The following is a 17,697-nucleotide window of genomic DNA, read 5'->3' as shown; positions in this document are numbered from 1 at the left end:
TGGGATCCAAAATATATAGTAAAAACTGTGATTTTACGATGCAAAGTACAGTACACAATAGCCAGCAGCGAAATAAGAGTGGGTGGGAATTAAAAACTTCATAATACAAAACAGGGTTTTACGATTCAGGGAACAGTACACAATAGCTAGCAGCATAGTAAAAGTGTGTGGGAATTAAGACTCATAATAAAAGCAACTTTTTACGATTCAGAATACAGTACTCGATAGCTAGCAGCATAGTGAGTAGCAAAAAAGTGAAAGTGGTCGGATACATTCTTAATAAACCAATACTGTTCTAGAATATATTTAAGATTTGTTTAAAAAAGCAAACATTTTTAAAACAAACTAGTTCAGAATGGGGTGCCAGCAGACAGTTACGGGCTTCTTCTGCTGTTGCAATGTTGTCTTTCATGTCTAGTAAGGCCCTCCCAAGCTCCTGTTACAATTCTTAAAGGGAGTACATTCAACCTAAGCAGCAAAATAGCTCTACGTACTCCATGTTGGAGATTCCATTATTTGTGCTAAGTCATATGTGTGTAAATTATCGTGCAACTGTTGTGAGCATGGTAACACATGACTGAGCATTCTCCTGTGGGTGTGAAGAGTTCTGTCTAATGCGTTGTGTTCAATTGAAAAACAGATATAACTAGCAACAAACAACAGCCCATTACAGAAGATGTACACTTCCCAGTTATTGACAAGAGGGGCTTATTTATTGGCACTTGTGGGTGGAATATATATATTTTTTTAAACTGTGTTTTATTGAGTTTACAAAACACAAAACAAAAAGAAGCAGCGACCCTCCCCAATCGGATAGCGTACTTGGAATACAATCACATGAGGATCCCCAAATTTCTTATTTCGATCATATTTCCAATATTACATCACATTTTTATGACCCCAGGCAAGGATCAAAAGGAATGATCAGTACCCACCAGGAACAAACTTGGTGAGGCACATCAATAATTCAAAGGACTTTATGAATGCACAGATTGCAATATGTGTAAATTTAGAACTAATAGCTTGAAATAATTTAAATATAATTATGCTAGACGGTATTGTATTGATCAATCCATCAACTGTAACAATACATTTCTTGTATATGTAACTGCGTGTAGTTACCTTAAGATATATGTGTGGAGCACTAGAGGGGGGCTCAAGACACATATACAGGAACACTGTAGAATAAGAAATAGGGATACATAATATCTGATACCACAACATATCACGGAGCAACACTCAGAGAAGGGACAGTACACATTTGATGGATTACACAGAATAGTCAGTGCACAACATTGTGAAGATCAAGAACTACTCTTACAGCAATCTGAGGCCAGATAGATCAGGAGAATATGACCTTCAGAATATGGATTGAATACTGAGAATGAATTAAACTATTTTCTCTAGTGGACTGAAACACTAATTATTTTGGAATAGGTAGGTTTCAGGGGTTGTGAGCTATTTTGTCACTAATAGCAATTAGTGAATGAAAGGGCATCAAGTGACTGGAAATCACTTATCACAGAAGTGACAAAGTTATGAAGCAAGATGCTCACGACAAAAACAGAGTGCTAGACTTTCTACAGTAAGGATGGATGACACACAACCTGCGGATAGAAGCAGTGAATAACAGTGCAACAAAAGTAACTATTCTGTGAGCCCTCGTTTCTTCCCCAATCCCAGTAGTATGCCTCTCCCATCTTCACTACCCTTTCATTCCTCTACCTCATTCCCTTCCACGGATCCCATATTTTTGCAAACCTTTATGGGCACTTTCTCACCTAGTATATCTGCTCTTCTGAGTGCATGCACCAGTCCATGTTAGTCTCCCATGTATTCAGAGACGAGGCATCTTATCTTCCCCATCGTTATGTAGTGTCACGCCGGGCTACCATCAGAGCCACATTTCGGGAGAGGAAGGAGTATCTATCAAATGTTTGGTCTCAGAAGTCAATAGCTGGTAATCGGACAGTTAACTGGACCTAGGACGCACAACCTTTAGGGCCGTAGGCTTCCAAATCAAACAAATTCAGCACTCTTAGTATGAACGAAACAGTAGTGTAGTAGGAACATTACTGGTCCAAGGCAAGGCTGTGGCCTAATCCTATTAGGCAGCGTTCAATACGGTCTCTCACCACCTCCTACTAGAAAACCTACATGGGAAATGGATACACAGAAATGCCCTTCAATGGCTCAGCTCATTCCTGAGCAACAGAACTCAAATCGTGCAATTAAGTGTTTTCTCATCCAAAACCAAAAAATTGAACTGTGGGGTCCCTCAGGGAGCGTCCCTCGGCCCATGCTGTTTAATGCCTATGTTTCACCCCTCACAAAAATTGGGACAAAGTGGGGTTTTGGGGTGCGCTCCTATGCGGATGACACGCAACTAACAATCGCCATCGGAAAGGGGCACGATGACACCAAAATAAAACTTAACAGCTGTCTCACCGAAATAGCCAATTGGATGTCAGACCACTGCCTAAAGTTAAATGCAGACACATTTGAAATCCTGCTCCTCAGAGAAGCTAAACACACTTGGAACGCATCCTGGTGGCCCTCCACACTTGGAGACGCCCCAGCACCCAAGCAGTGTGCAAAAAACCTGGGCGAAACAATCCACAACAAACTATCCATGCAGGACCATATACGGACACTGTGTGGAAAAAGCTTCGCTACTCTGAAGCTTCTAAAAGGCTCTTTCCATGGATTCCATTAGAGAGCAGAAGGACAGTCACACAAGCCCTGTTGGTCAGTAGACTGGACTATGGCAATGCTCTCTTTGTAGGCATCTGGTACGCACAACAAATTCAAATTTTTCTTTTATAGCATTCAATTTATTTTAAACCAATATCTCTAAGCCATCAGTGTGTATCATTCACATATTATTTGTCATACATTTCTGATAGAAGATCAATAATATAACTCATGGTGAATGGTGCATATTAGCAACAAAAGCAACATTTAAACAACAACCCAGGTTACATGAAAAGAAAAAACCCAATGCATTTCGGGGCTTGTGCTGCCCCTTCGTCGGGGGTCTAAATAACGTGGGCTGATATACAGCCTATGAGGAGTGCGTTTTACCTATTTATAGTAGTTCTGTGTCTTTAAACAGTATCTTTTCTGTGTTATGTGGGTCTCGCAAACTTGACGGCAACCTGCGAGTCTAATTGAGAGAGCATCGATCTCGCCGCTGGTGGTGAAGAAGACGGCGGTTAACTTTTCCAAAGCCGAGCTTTTTCGTTTACCGAACGTATCGAACACGGGAACAGCGGCGAGATCGATGCTCTCTCAATTAGACTCGCAGGTTGCCGTCAAGTTTGCGAGACCCACATAACACAGAAAAGATACTGTTTAAAGACACAGAACTACTATAAATAGGTAAAACGCACTCCTCATAGGCTGTATATCAGCCCACGTTATTTAGACCCCCGACGAAGGGGCAGCACAAGCCCCGAAATGCATTGGGTTTTTTCTTTTCATGTAACCTGGGTTGTTGTTTAAATGTTGCTTTTGTTGCTAATATGCACCATTCACCATGAGTTATATTATTGATCTTCTATCAGAAATGTATGACAAATAATATGTGAATGATACACACTGATGGCTTAGAGATATTGGTTTAAAATAAATTGAATGCTATAAAAGAAAAATTTGAATTTGTTGTGCGTACCAGAGTCCTAGTGATTCTCAACACTAGGCCTTATACATTGTTTTTGCATAGTTGGCAGGCACTAATCTGGTACAGCACACGTATCGTTTGAATACTGTGAACACGCATTATAACTTCGAGTGCAACACCCTTCCTCATTCATACTCTTTGTAGGCATGCCAGACTACCTCTTCAAACGCCTACCGGTGGTGCAAAATGCTGCAGATAAACTGGTGTGTAACAAAGATAAACACAGCTCAGCGAAGGACTGTCTAAAACAACTTCACTGGCTGCTCATGCGCCAAAGAGCTCGCTTCAAGCTCTTAGGGCATGCCCACAAAACACTCCATAACACAGGCCCCAAGATCCTTCAGAATAAAATACGATTCTACACTCCCATCAGACCACTAAGATCACAACACCAAGCACTCTCCGAAACGAAAAGGATTAAAAAGTCCAGGGCAGGAGGACTCACCTTCTCACATCTCGCAGCACTGCACTGGAATGATCTTCCAGTCGAACTCAGACTGATTAAAGAATACAATACCTTCAGGAAAAAACTCAAAACATACCTATCCCCAAAGACTGATATTATATCCATCAACTTCTCAGATCCTACTCACCACTAGTCCGACCTTAGGGCTGTGATATCCAGTGGCGGCTGGTGAGGTTTGTGAGTGGTAGGGCTGGGCTTGGTGTGAGGGGGGAATGGCACGGCATTTTTTCAGGAGGTTAGTCGCCGTTTTCTGTGCAAATCGTATTTAACAAAAAGGGATTAAAAAGCTGCATTTTTCAGCTAATTTTTTTAAATTAACAGAACAAAAAGGAATAGCTGTCCTAGAAATGTGCACTCCGTCATCAAATTACTTTGGAGTACAACATCTCTCTCTCATCCTGCTACTGAAATAGTAGTATTTTTAGTATGGATCTCAACACAAAGCTATTAGAGAGGAACTATGCACACTTAATTTTACAGTGAAAAACAACTAGCTCATTTGCAAATTATAACATGGGCAGCAGAATTAACCTTTCTAGGTTTGAGCAAAACACCAGCAAGGGTTGAATGGCAGACTTTACATGGCCCCAGCAGTTGTCACCTAATTAACTGATTAAATCAGAAAAAAATGATGCTATACTACCCCCTACATTTCTGCCTGCACCTAAAGTAAAAACAAAATGTATCCAGGTGGCTGGCGTAGATGTCAGTTTCAACCCAATCTACTTCTTTTCCTCCAGAAATGTCCAAGATCAAAACTACAAATCCCAGAACGCAACTTTGCTGTTGGCTAAAAAAGAAAAAATTGCTGAAGGTGACTCACAATCCTTTCTGAAATTTATATCATTACATTGCCATAACTACTTTGTTAAATTGATGGTAAAGTGTCACTTATAAGTGTTACTTGTAAGCATTTGAATGTCACACACAAATGTACTCAAAACATGGACATGTCACACATAGGCAGTCTGGGAGCGTGGCAGCTATGATGACAAACATTTACAAAGTCACCCACCACCCACCTGCGGTGCAGTGAAGGCCCTATAACCGAGTGTACTCGTGCCATTATTGTGTATGAATTGCATTGATTTTCAATCTCATTTGCCATATATAGAATGCCTCCTACTCCATTGAAAGGTTATCATAGGCAGTAACGTGATCATTTTGCGATGCAAAATAAACAAAGTTGGGCTTAGTGGGTGAAATGTAAGTGCATGCATGTTAAAAGGCAGATGCAATTTTCATAATTGCACTGCACATTTTGCCGGATACTCTGGTCCACAGTTTCTCCGTAGGCGCATACAAAAATGCATTTACATTCCACCAAAAGCAACTTCTAACGATTTTTTTTAGTGAACATGAAGTGATGTTGGGGTCTCATAATCCCAATTTTCTCATTAACAGCATGTTTGCTAGCTTATAATATTACCACCGGAAACTGTAACTCATTTAAAAGTGACAAGAGATGTTTTAAAATAGTGTTGGATTTCGACAGAAGAGGCGCAATGGTTCTGAAGAACTGACTTCCTCATATGCCTTTGCTTATAGGGTCCTCATAATTTTATGTGCATCTGCCCTCTACCCGAATGCCGAGTAATTAATCATACCATGGGTTATGCATGGACGCATGTAGGCGAGTGGGACCAACAGTGCAGACAGACACGATACAAAATGTGTTAAGTGGCGCCTGAAATTCACATTATCTATGCGTAGTCCAGTTAGGCAAAATTCCACCACTACCCTCCAAGGCCTGCAGTGCTGCAGTGCACCCCCCACGTACAATGAATGAGCCCAATTACAAGTAACAAGATGGACCTGGGTACGGCACCTGTCAGATTCTTTTAATGGTCCTTACTTGGTGAATTGCCAAGTGCCGGCCCGACTCCTTCAAATCTGTCTTGTCAACAACTCACGACACAGGTACCTGCAGTGCTTTTGGTACTACTGACACTGCAGTAAATCATTTGTCTGAACCGACAAACACGGAATTCACTGCTGCAAAAATGGCGCCGCGCCGAGCTCTACAGTGTCACAGAAACCTCTCGAGTCTGCGCAGACTCGATTTCTTGCCCTCCTGTCTGCCACACCCATTCCCAAATCGTGGTCCCACCAACACCCTGAAACGAGTTGGGAAAGGGTGGGGGTGACAATGCTCTCCACTCCCTGATTGACATGGAGGCTTAGCAATACCGGGCTTGTAATTAAAACGCCCGGGGCTAACTTCACCTCCATGCAATCAGGGGGTGGAGACTGGGTCTGGATGCTAAGTCTTTGCCGAGCTGATGACATCACAGCCCTCAGAGCTGAGAGATTGTCAGCCCGGTGTTCTGAGAATCATTGTATCCCCGTGAGTGGCTGCACCCCCTACGTCACAGGGATACAATGATTCTCAGAACCAAGCTATTAGGCGTCGCTCCCCCATGGCGCTTTGTACCCCCTACGTCACGGGGGAGGAGCTGTTCAGGTGCTTTAGTGTACAGCGCTCGCTATTGGTTTTTATGGTTAATTAGGGCGGAGCGGCCCCCGCGTGGTGTACTCCGCAGAGCGTTGCCTACATTGACAGTGCGGCCCCTTCGACCAGGTTTAACTCCCCCCATGGCCTGCTTGCGTGGTGGAGTGCTCCGGGGAAGCGGCGTACTGGTGTTGCGCCTTCTCCCGCTGCAGAGTCTGTGGATGGCTCGGTGCACGAGGCTTCATGGCGGGGCCAGACAAGGGCAGGCGTGCGTCGCCTTAATTCAAGCACGCTTCAATAGCTCAGTTGGGAGAGCGTTTGACTGCAGAGCTGGAGGACCCGGGTTCAATCCCGGTTTCGGCATAGTTGCAATTTAGGCTTTTATTTTTATTTTATTTATGTATTTATTTATTTATGCGATTTTATATAGCGCAGACTTTACCCGAAGGTGTCAGAGCGCTTCACTTTAGGACCAGTAATGATACAAGAGGAAACAATTGCAAATTAACAAATTACACAAGCAAACGTTAAGTTACATGATCAAAAGTGACAATAGTGAGCAACCAAAATACATGAGGTAGCAATCGGTACATTACAGGAGAAACAAGCACTGGCGTTGCCAATAGGTTTCGCCTTTGGAAAGTTGGAGCTATTGGTTTTGTAAATGACATTTTATATTTATATATTGTTATTGACAATGCCAATAACGATATATAAATATAAAATGTCATTTACAAAACCAATAGCTCCAACTTTCCAAATGCGAAACCTATTGGCAACGCCAGCGCTTGTTTTAAATGACGCAGCATGGCACAGATAAATTGGCCGCAACACCCCGCTGCGCCATTTCCTTGTAATTATAGCCCCCTGTTCCTTCCTTCCCTCCCAGGTGAGGGTCGTCCCCTGCTGATCCTGGGGAGTGCGCGGGGTCAAAGGTTGCGTTTCACTCAGTGAAAGGCAGTAAATAAACTGGAACAGCCTCTAAATCAGCTCCCACCAAGAGGTGAGTGACGGGGGGAGGGGCTCAGAAGGAGGGGGGCAGCCCCGGCAGGGGGCCCACGGAGCGCTGCAGGACAGGCCTTCCGGATGGAGGCCGGAGCCAGGTGAGCAGGGCGAAGATCGCGGTGTCAAGGTGCATTATGGTGTATATTCGTATATTTAGTGGATTGCATTGTTTGGTTCATATTTTGTAAACGGCCCGTGAGATCCCCGGGGCCAGTGTGGCGGGAGGAAGCCAGGCAGGACTTGCAGTTAAAGTTCACCATCAGGCATCCGATCTCTAAACAGAAACAGCAGGAAAGCCTGTCGGCATAGCTCAGTGGGTTAATGCGCCTGAAAGTGAGATGTATCTGCAACCTGCAGCTTACACGCTGGAGGAGCCACTTGGGCCTTTCATCCTTCTGAGGCTAATAAAATGCTGCGCTCCGAGTTTGTATTATAAGATGACTCGCTCTTTGCAGCATTTCAAAGATAAAACTTGTAGCTGCGAGCACTACATACAAAACCTTCCATGCTGCACCCAATTACCCCACAGAGGCCAATGTACAAGCAACACGCTACGAATCCTGCACCACGAAAAGCGCCCAGGGGGTCAGTGAAAACGGTAGCGCTTCCGTGACCAGGACAGGGCCAGGAAGCGCTAGACATACACGGAGTAGCCACTTAAGAAGTGAGGAAGCGCTTCAGGCCACAAGGGGGTACGGGTAGCGCTATGTAAATAATATTAAAAATGCATCTGATGCTCTGACGAACGGGGCAGACTTGGGGGGCAGGTGGGGGATGACTCCGCCTCCTTAACGTGGCACTGGGGGCAGTCGGTAGGTAGGCGCCAAGGGATGTGCTGAGAGCCTCCCGGGCACTGTGGCCCTCACGTGGGCACCGGCTGCTGCATGGTGTTCGGGCACAACAGAACGGAAGCCACGCCAGTGCAGAGTCGACTCTAGTCTATTGTTGGCAGAAGGGGAGACTGGCCCTGCAGAGGGGGGGTGGGGGTACAGACAGGAGGATGCTCATGTACCGGCATGATGGGGGCGGGGTAAGAAGAGGGGTGACAGGCACGAGAGATGCAGGATAATCAAAATCAAAAGGAGCACCGCCAGCTGGACACAGGAGGAGAGGGTGACAACACCCGCAGACAGACAGCGGGACAGCCAGAGATAGGTGGGGTGAGAAGGGCACAGAGTAAAGCAGAGGGGTGAGAGGCACGGGCGCCCTCAGGGACCCAATCACTCACCACGTAGGAGGACCCGCCCTCCCCGCTGTGGGTCTCGGTCTCTGGGATGGAGAAGTGCATGTCCCCCGGTCTCGCGCACCACGCTCCTCTCTCCAGGCACGGCACGCGCCGTCTCGCGCCTGCCCCTCCCACACACCTTCCCCTCTCCTCACAGCATCACAGACAGTGGGTGGGAGGGCGGGAGGTGGCACGGACAGTGGGCGGGCGGGGGGTGGCACGGACAGCGGGCGGGAGGGAGAAGGCAGGACAACGGGAGGGAGGGGGATTTTATTTTATTTATGAAGGCATCGGAAACGGACAGTGGGCGGGCGGGAGGGAGGAGGCACGGACAGTGGGCGGGCGGGAGGGAGAAGGCAGGACAACGGGAGGGAGGGGGATTTTATTTATTTGTTTTATTTATGAAGGCATCGAACACGGACAGTAGGCGGGCGGGAGGGAGGAGGCACGGACAGTGGGCGGGCGGGAGAGAGACGGCTAAAAAAACAAGGCCAAGGGAGAGAGAAAAATCCCTGAACATCGTGAAAGAAACAGGAGCCAGTAGTTGATGTATCTAGGATATTTCTGTTTTGCATGTACTACACTAAGGGGATACTCTCATCCATCACTCTGCCAGGTTTGTAGGAGGATATTGGGTGGTGGTGTATAAAACAACTGAGAGGGAAAGGGAAGGTTCAAGGTTCTATAGATGAGTTATAGGGCCGAAGGGAATGGGATAATATGACTGGGAAACTACACAAAAAGTGCCTTTGAAAAATCATGTGCTGACTGGCTCAAAGTAGCGGGCAGAGCGGAGCAACAACGTGAGTGTGTACAGGAAACAATTCTCCAAAACGAAGTGTGCTGGCCGGCTCAGCTTGAGTACGTGAGCGGAGCAGCAAAACATACAATAAAAAGAAATGATGGGAACTCTGAGGAGTGACACCTATGACACGGCGTGCTGACCGGCTCAGGAATTAGGAGCGTAGCAGCAATGCGCGTGCAGGCAGAGCTCACGAGCAAAGAAATATGAGGCTGGGGGGGTCGCGTGCTGGCCGGCTCCAAGTTCACAGGAGCGGAGCAGCAACTCGAATAAAGGCGAAAGGGAGATGCCAAAATTAAAGGTGTGGTGCGCTGACCGGCTTAGAAGCGGGCGGAGCGGAACAGCGACGTGCACGCCAACAGGAATGTACCTCTCTTGAAAGGGGGCCAAGGAGGTCCGCAGGAGTCCGGGGCCAAGGCTGGATAAACCCATAATTAAAGACGGGACGGAGAGCTGGACAATACACCAAACGCGCAGCAACCAGGAACCAAAATGAAACAAGGGGGGCGTGGTCACGTGTCAAGAACAGTAAGCCAAGCAATGGCTTACGTAGGAGATGGCCTGTTACGAGCCTCAGGGGCCATCTCAAAAGTACTCGCATCAGTGGATTTCACAATCCCTGGCCATGCATTAATGTTCTACCAGTTTGTAGTCCTCTGGAGGCATGGCGCTAAACCTGGTTCCTAACACACTAGAGATGTGTCATAAGTGTAAGGTGGTCCTGCTTTGGTGAGGGGGCGAGATAATAAAACAAGTCAGGTCCCGGGCCGTGCTGTGATTGGCTGACGTCACGGGGGTGTCCCGGGCCGGCAGCCGATCACAGCGCGGCCCGGGAAATGACGTCACGGGGGTGTCCCGGGCCGGCAGCCAATCACAGCGCGGCCCGGGACAAAGGGGCGGGACTTAAAAAAAGCCCGAGAAACGCCCCCGAATCGCGTTTTCACGAGAAAGCGTGATTGACAGCCTCTGTCTCCCAATGGCTAGCCTCCATTTATGGAGCTAGCCAATGGGAAACAGAGGCGGTCCGAACATCCCTACTGTAGACAAAAGTTTTCGATCTGGGAGGGGCACTGCGTGCCCCTCGCCAGGTCGAAACCTAAAAAGTGATATGTGTGCAGGTTACAAAAGCATACAAAGTACAAGTAGAGGTATAATACTGCAATAAATGGCAGACAGTCCAGCACAAGAACAAACCTTACGTAGGCAATGGTGGCACTTGTGCAAGTATCTAAAGCAAACAAAATGTGGGAGGTAGCAAACAGTGTGTTACAAGAGAAAAGTGACATGTGCAAGTTACAAAAGGGTACCATACACCGGTACAAGGATAATACTGGAAAAAATGGTAAACATTCAAACTACCAGAACACACTCGGAAGGAACTTCCATAGTCCAGGACAATAGACTTTTCGATAATGGGAGGTCTTCCTTCAGAAGATAGCGAGGGTGTGAATTAGATTTGGAGGTGTCTTTGGAGGAGCAGTCAGTCTTAAGTCAAAATCAAAATCAAATTAAGATCAAAATACGGTGGTCTATCCTCAACGCGGGTGGCCTTATTAGACTTAGTTTTTATACCCGTTTTACACCCCTTTTACAATAAAGGCCTGACGGATCTCTGTTATATGTGTTCATATGTATTTCCACCTGTAATAGAAGGGACCTTGCAGCTTTTCTGTGTTATTTACTGTCCCTTGGTTTCTCACGCTTACTAAGTGTTCCCGACAGGAATTGTTTTCGCCCACGGGCGGGATACTTGAAATGTTCCTTGACCGGTGGGGTTTTACCAATGTGCGTTTCTAGTTGCAATGCCTGTGCAATTTGCATTATAAGCTTCATGCCTCAACTGCCTAGACAATGTCTTTGTGTCATAACACGAAATGGTTAACACTTCCAGTCACGCAGCCTTAAGACGCTCACGTTGGTGTGGAGATGGCGTGCTCTCATTTTATAGATTGACTCTACATACGTTGGCCCAACTGGACGCTAAATCCAGACGGGGCTGGGAGAGCTTGGCCCCGCTCTGGGGTTCCAGCGTTACTACTACACCACTGTCGGGTGATGGTAAGGTATCTTACTAATGCCAAGGGTTACGTATTCAGTGCAGGTAGGTACTATATATTGTCCCAAACTAGTACCTTCACAATGTACTTCCATGAGTACATCGGGGACTACTTCCTATCATGGCGCAGTTTCTCGCTTATCCGCGACAGGCCTTCCCAAGTGGCTGAGTGCGGATTAGAGACGATTACGAGCCGGGGGGCGTAACCCAATCAGGTTCCACTTATACCAGTTTGGATTACGCCCTTCGCTCGTGTTCCCAAATTGCTCCTAGGCTCCTAATGCTTCAAGTTCAGACGGAGCAATTTTTTGACTTACGCCTTACCGGCTGTAACAACAGGAGGGCCCTCGGAGTGCACACACGCTCCTTATAACTAGACATGGCTCTTACGCCCTTGTGGGCTGCAATGATTTCGACTACAGCTCTGCTGAGGAGCCGGTTATATTATTAATTTCACTTCTGGTGTGCAAAGGGTTGGCTCCCCCTCTTACTCCTCCGTGATTGGTGCCTTGCACTACAATATTACATTCTGACACCCTTACACGGGCGTGATTGGTGCTTGGCACTACAATATTACATTCGGACACCCTTACAAGGCTGGGTGAGTTACAAGGAGGATGAAACGTACATTAAAGGAGCATTCACCCCAGAATGCACTCGGTGCCAATCGGGATTTTTCCATCCCAGTGTCGGTCACCAGGGCCCCAGGTATACAGTCCTCAACACGGTGTGGTAAGCCCTATGACCACCCATCATTATTATTTACGCATATCCTTTGGGTGTTGTTGTTTTGTCTTGTTTCTTATCCTTTTTCTTTTTTCCCATTTCATTTCTCCTACCGCCAAGGTCGGTCTTCTTCCTACCATTGACATCCACTCCCGCCTGATTCTAGATCTTAAATACGATGGATTTATCCAGCACTGTCGTACTAGATAGTTCAGTCTCTCTGGGGACTCCGCGGGTTGCAGGGTCCACGATACGGTTTTGGGTACGTTTTTCACCCCTTCTCCTCCAAGAGATGTAAATCCCTTTTCTGGGAAATGGATGATTTATCCATGCCACATGGGGGGTCGTTCACCATTAACTTTGTGGCAAGGTATCTGGAGTTTTTGGGGCAAGTTTAGCCTTCCCCTAGACCCCCGGGGATACGTCATAATAACGGTCCTTTACGTTTGCACCTTCTTATCGCCATTTTCGCCTATAACCCCTTATGCTTCAGGGTTTCTGCTTCCGGTCCCTTTTCGGGAATACACAATATCAGGGCCGGTTCCAGCTGCACTTCCGTTCCCCTATGCCTCAGGGGGTTCATCCATTATCTCGTTCTCTGGCATTGTCTGAGGGTGCAATCCTTCACATACTTCCCCTTGAAGCTCACTCTGGAGCTCTCCGTGCAAGGGTTCCTTCAGGCGCTTTGGTGTGCTGGTATTATTACCTTCGTTCCCATTAGCCTCTTTGGCTCTTTCCAATATATTGTAAACGGAGCTACCGCCAACTTAGGAGGTTCCTGTTCCTCCTACTAAAGGAGGGGTTGACTCCTTTTCCCTTAGACACCCTTCTAAGGCCTTATATTGGAAAGGGGTGTGGCGTTAAGGCGACTGACGCTGGAATCTGGGGATCACGGTTCGATCCTCGGCGCCAGATTAGCCTGGCACAATGTGACTCTGGCAATAGCTTGCTTAATCTTCCTGACGACCCCTACACCTCGAGACCCTTACGGGTGATCGTTTGCGCTTTGCCAATGTGAATTATTATTACACCTTCACTGTCAGCAGAAACAGATCCTAGCATTTCTGATGTATGAAGACCTCCATGCCGACTTCAACACCCATGGCCAAGGGTTGTGTCCTGATTACCAAGGTTTCTGGCATGTCCGCCGTCAAGTAAGCAATCACCTTTTTTGGGTTCAGGGTTTCCGATAACAACTGAAAATTGTCAGGCGCTTAACTGCGTTGCTGGCGCTCCCCTATAACTCCAGGTTCTTCAGTCCCTTGCGATTCATTCAACGTGGGAGGGCCAGGTTAGCTGGTGGATATATGACACAGGACTCTGCTGTGGGGTTAATTTTCCCCACATGGCGGGCGCTCTTATACCAAATGTGTGTATATTGATTTTTCGCTCGGTTTTTCCAATGGACCGGGTTTTAGACTATTATTTTCCAACAGAGGGTGAATGGATAGGCTTGAGTCAATATTTCTCGTTAGGTATTCCGTTCACTCCCTCCCAAATCAGAATATTCCTCAGGGGAAGGGTTTTTCTCTACTTTCCCTTATTGATAATGGCCTTTTCATACATACTATCCAGTGATGATAGGCCTAATCTACTTTGCCAGTGTGCGTTGTGTACGGTTTGGCTGGCGTGGATGGGGAGCAGGTAGTATTTATGCTCCCCGTGGTTTTCTGTACCCCCTAAGTCAAAAGGGAGTTTATACATGCCTGTTTAAGTTGTTTGTTGTGCGTTGGCTAGGGTTCGGCTGGCGTTGATGGGGAGCAGGTAGTATTTCTGCTCCCCGTGGTTTTGTGTACCCCCTAACTCAAAAGGGAGCTTATACAGGCCTAATCTACTTTGCCAGTGTGTGTTGTCTAGGGTTTGGCTGGCGTAGTATTTCTGCTCACTGTTGTTTCCTGTACCCCCTAACTCAAAAGGGAGCTTATACAGGCCTGTTCTAGTTTGCCAGTGTGCGTTGACTAGGGTTTTGCTGGCGTTGATGGGTAGCAGGTAGTATTTCTGCTCCCCGTTGTTTTGTGTACTCCCTAAGTCAAAAGGGAACTTATACAGGCCTAATCTTGGTTGACAGTGTGTGTTGACTAGGGTGATGGTGTTTGTATACCCTCTTTGCAGCTCCTTAATCATTCTAACATATAATTTCTGCACTATCTTTTCAGTTTTGGACAAAAGAGTGTTACCCCAGTGTCTTCTCATCAGGTACGATATCTTTTTCACCTTTTTAGGGCTTGCAAGCGAAGCGAGCGAAAAGCACTTTTACTAGGGTTTCAAAAATGGACCTTGAAATTCCACATAGGTCGTGCATGTGCATTTCAAGGTCCATTGTGATTGGGCTTTGCATGCGTGCTGTTATATAACAAAACACGCAATAGGCCATAGGCGGTCGCTTAACTCCGCCTATGGCCTATTGGTGTTTGTTATGCGCACCAAAGCCCATGTGTCTTCAATTATGGCAGCCAGACACGGCCGCCATAATTGAAGACATATGCTCGCAGTGGCGCGTGCGGCGCCACTCAGGAGCTTATATTATTTGTTTGGGATCCATTTCACTGTCGAAGCAACTAAACGCTGGATGGTGCCTGGTTGCCCAGGGTGGTCACTCCTTGGCCACAAGGGAGATTCTTCAGTCTTCAGCTCAAGTGAATGTCGAAGGGCAAGGGACTGAAGGGCAAGGGACTGTGGGAAGTAGTGCTGTCAGAACCATTCGGGAACATGAAATGCCCCGTGTAGATAATCCAACCCTCTACAGTGCGTGGGCACAAGATAACATTTTACCTGGTAGTACTCATGCCCACGCTCTGATACCCACAGATCAGCCTGATCCGATTTCAATATCTTCTGCCTCACATAATCAGGAACTAACACAATCACAAGGCTCCTCTGTTGTGCAAGTGGTCACTCATCACGCTAAAATTAGGTCATTGGCCTCCAAATCTAAAACTCTACCCGTAATTTTGAAGGTTCTGTCCTTGAACGTTGCGGGCATTGCCAACAAAATACATACTGATGACTGGGATGTCCTAGTAGCTAATAGTGATGTTTGTCTCTTTCAAGAGACTTGGGCTAGGGAACCCCTGTACAGAATGGGATATGCTACCTTTGAAATCAAGGCCAGTTGGAGTGGCAAGGGGAGACCCTCGGGCGGCTTGGCGGTGTGGGTAGCCAGCCACATTGGATGCACTGTGGAGAATGTAGTTACGTCCTCCCAGGACATACAGTGTGTCTTGCTCGAATGGCCCAATGCCCCTAAGTTAGCAATCATAAATGTGTACTTTCGTCCAGTTGGTCCCACCATGGAGTCACCTACACTTGATGATCTCTCGTCCTTTCTGGGCCAACTACCCAAAGACTGTAAGATACTGATGGGTGGAGACTTCAATAGTCACTTCGAACCACTGGAAGGGTTGAGGGAAGGCGCACTCACAGCAGAAGATGACTTTTGGGGTGTTCCGGTGTGTCAATCTCCACATCCCAAATCTTGGTCTCCTCTTGCAGTGCAAATTATGTCTTTGACACTTAATTTTGCTCTAAGGGCTTGCAATGGGCGAACAATCTCAGACACCCCTTCAATATGTACTTTTAACAGGAAGGATCAGGAATCGCGGCTGGACTACATTTTCGTAGATATTAGCCTGTGGTCCAAGGTTAAAGATTTTAAAGTAGTTGCACGAACGGACAGTGACCACAATTCACTTTTATTAGACATGGTGTATCCTGTAGCTGCAGTTGGACCGCAGCCCGCTGAGACCAGGGAGGACCTAAGTAACCTGGTTCTCACCTCCAACAGGCGTAGGGTAAAATGGGAGAAACTGGTAAATTTGCAAGAAAGCATTAGGAAATTGTATGAGCTAGCACTCCCCAAGTTAGAGGACTTGGATAATTTAATTAACCAACCCAGACTTCAAAACTTTAATAATAAATTAGCTTTAATCCACGAAGAGTTAGTGGGCGTTCTGGGTGAGGTTCTTTTCCCGGAAGTAGTGCAGCGCAAGCAAAAGACTCGAACCTCTACCTGGTATAACTCAGACTGTAAAAAGGCCAAGTCTGAGTTAATAACAGCAATAAAAGCAGGAACAGACAGGGGCAAGGTCGCTGAGCTTAGGCGGGAATATAAGGACATAATGGCGCAGGCAAGGTCAGAGTGGGACGGGGACAGATGGCAGGATCTCTCTCTCGCCCTAGAGACGAGGGATTCTAGGAGATTCTGGTCTTTGGTAAACATTGGTACCGGCGAACCAAAAACTGCAGTGGAGCCTAACATTGCAGCCTCTGTGTGGGAAGACCACTTTGGTAAGCTCTACGAAGATATCTTCGAAGGTTCCAATGATGTGGCTGCTGCCGTCCTATCCCAATCTGGCGACGGATTGGAATTTAGCCTTGGGGAGGTGGTCAGCGCAATAGAGAGACTGGCACTGGGTAAAGCACCGGGGCTGGATAGATTGCCTGGTGACCTCTTTAGGTCCCATCCTGAGATCTGGGCCCCGTATCTCCTTATTCTTTTCAATTCTATTGCGAGCGGCATGGAGATCCCCTGTACTTGGCTGGGGGCGGAGATAGTACCCATCTTCAAGAAGGGCTGTCCTCTTCTCCCAGCCAACTACAGGCCGATCAGCCTTATAGATGTGCCTCAAAATTTTTTTTCCCGCCTTATACTGGACCATCTCTTGGACTGGATGGAGGACAATGACATTCTAAGCCCACTCCAGGCTGGCTTCAGGAAAAACACGTCCACCATGGACCAGATCTTCCGCCTCGTACTCCTCTATTGGAAAACTGTGAGGATCGAGGGGGGGAGGCTGTACATCGTGTTCGTGGACCAGAGGTCAGCATTTGACTTGGTCCCCTGCAAGAAACTCTGGGAGGTTTTAAGTAAGATGGGGGTCCCTATACACCTTCTACAGGTCATAATCCGGCTCCATGATGGTAACTTTGCTCAGGTCAGGTGTGGGAGGGGTGGAGCATTGTCAAAAAGGTTCCCAGTCCTTAGGGGGGTAAGGCAGGGTTGCGTTTTGGCGCCAACCCTGTTTTGCCTTTATGTTAATCATGTTATATCCCATCTTGGTAATGTAAGGGATAATGATGCTCCAGTTCTGGCAGGCAGGAGGGTGCCGGCCATTATGTTTGCCGATGACACCCTCCTGCTCTCCAAATCCCCGATGGGGATTTAGCGGATCTTGGATGGATTTGGTCTTTTCTGTAGACAATATGGTCTAGAGATCAATACAGGGAAGACCAAATTCATGATATTTAACCCCTCACCCAAGACAAGCCCTAACCCTTCACTGA

Source organism: Lissotriton vulgaris, chromosome 2_1 (assembly GCF_964263255.1).
Source record: "Lissotriton vulgaris chromosome 2_1, aLisVul1.2, whole genome shotgun sequence".
Lineage (NCBI taxonomy): Eukaryota > Metazoa > Chordata > Amphibia > Caudata > Salamandridae > Lissotriton > Lissotriton vulgaris.
The sequence above is the reverse complement of the archived record's forward strand: the minus strand, read 5'-3'. Positions refer to the sequence as shown.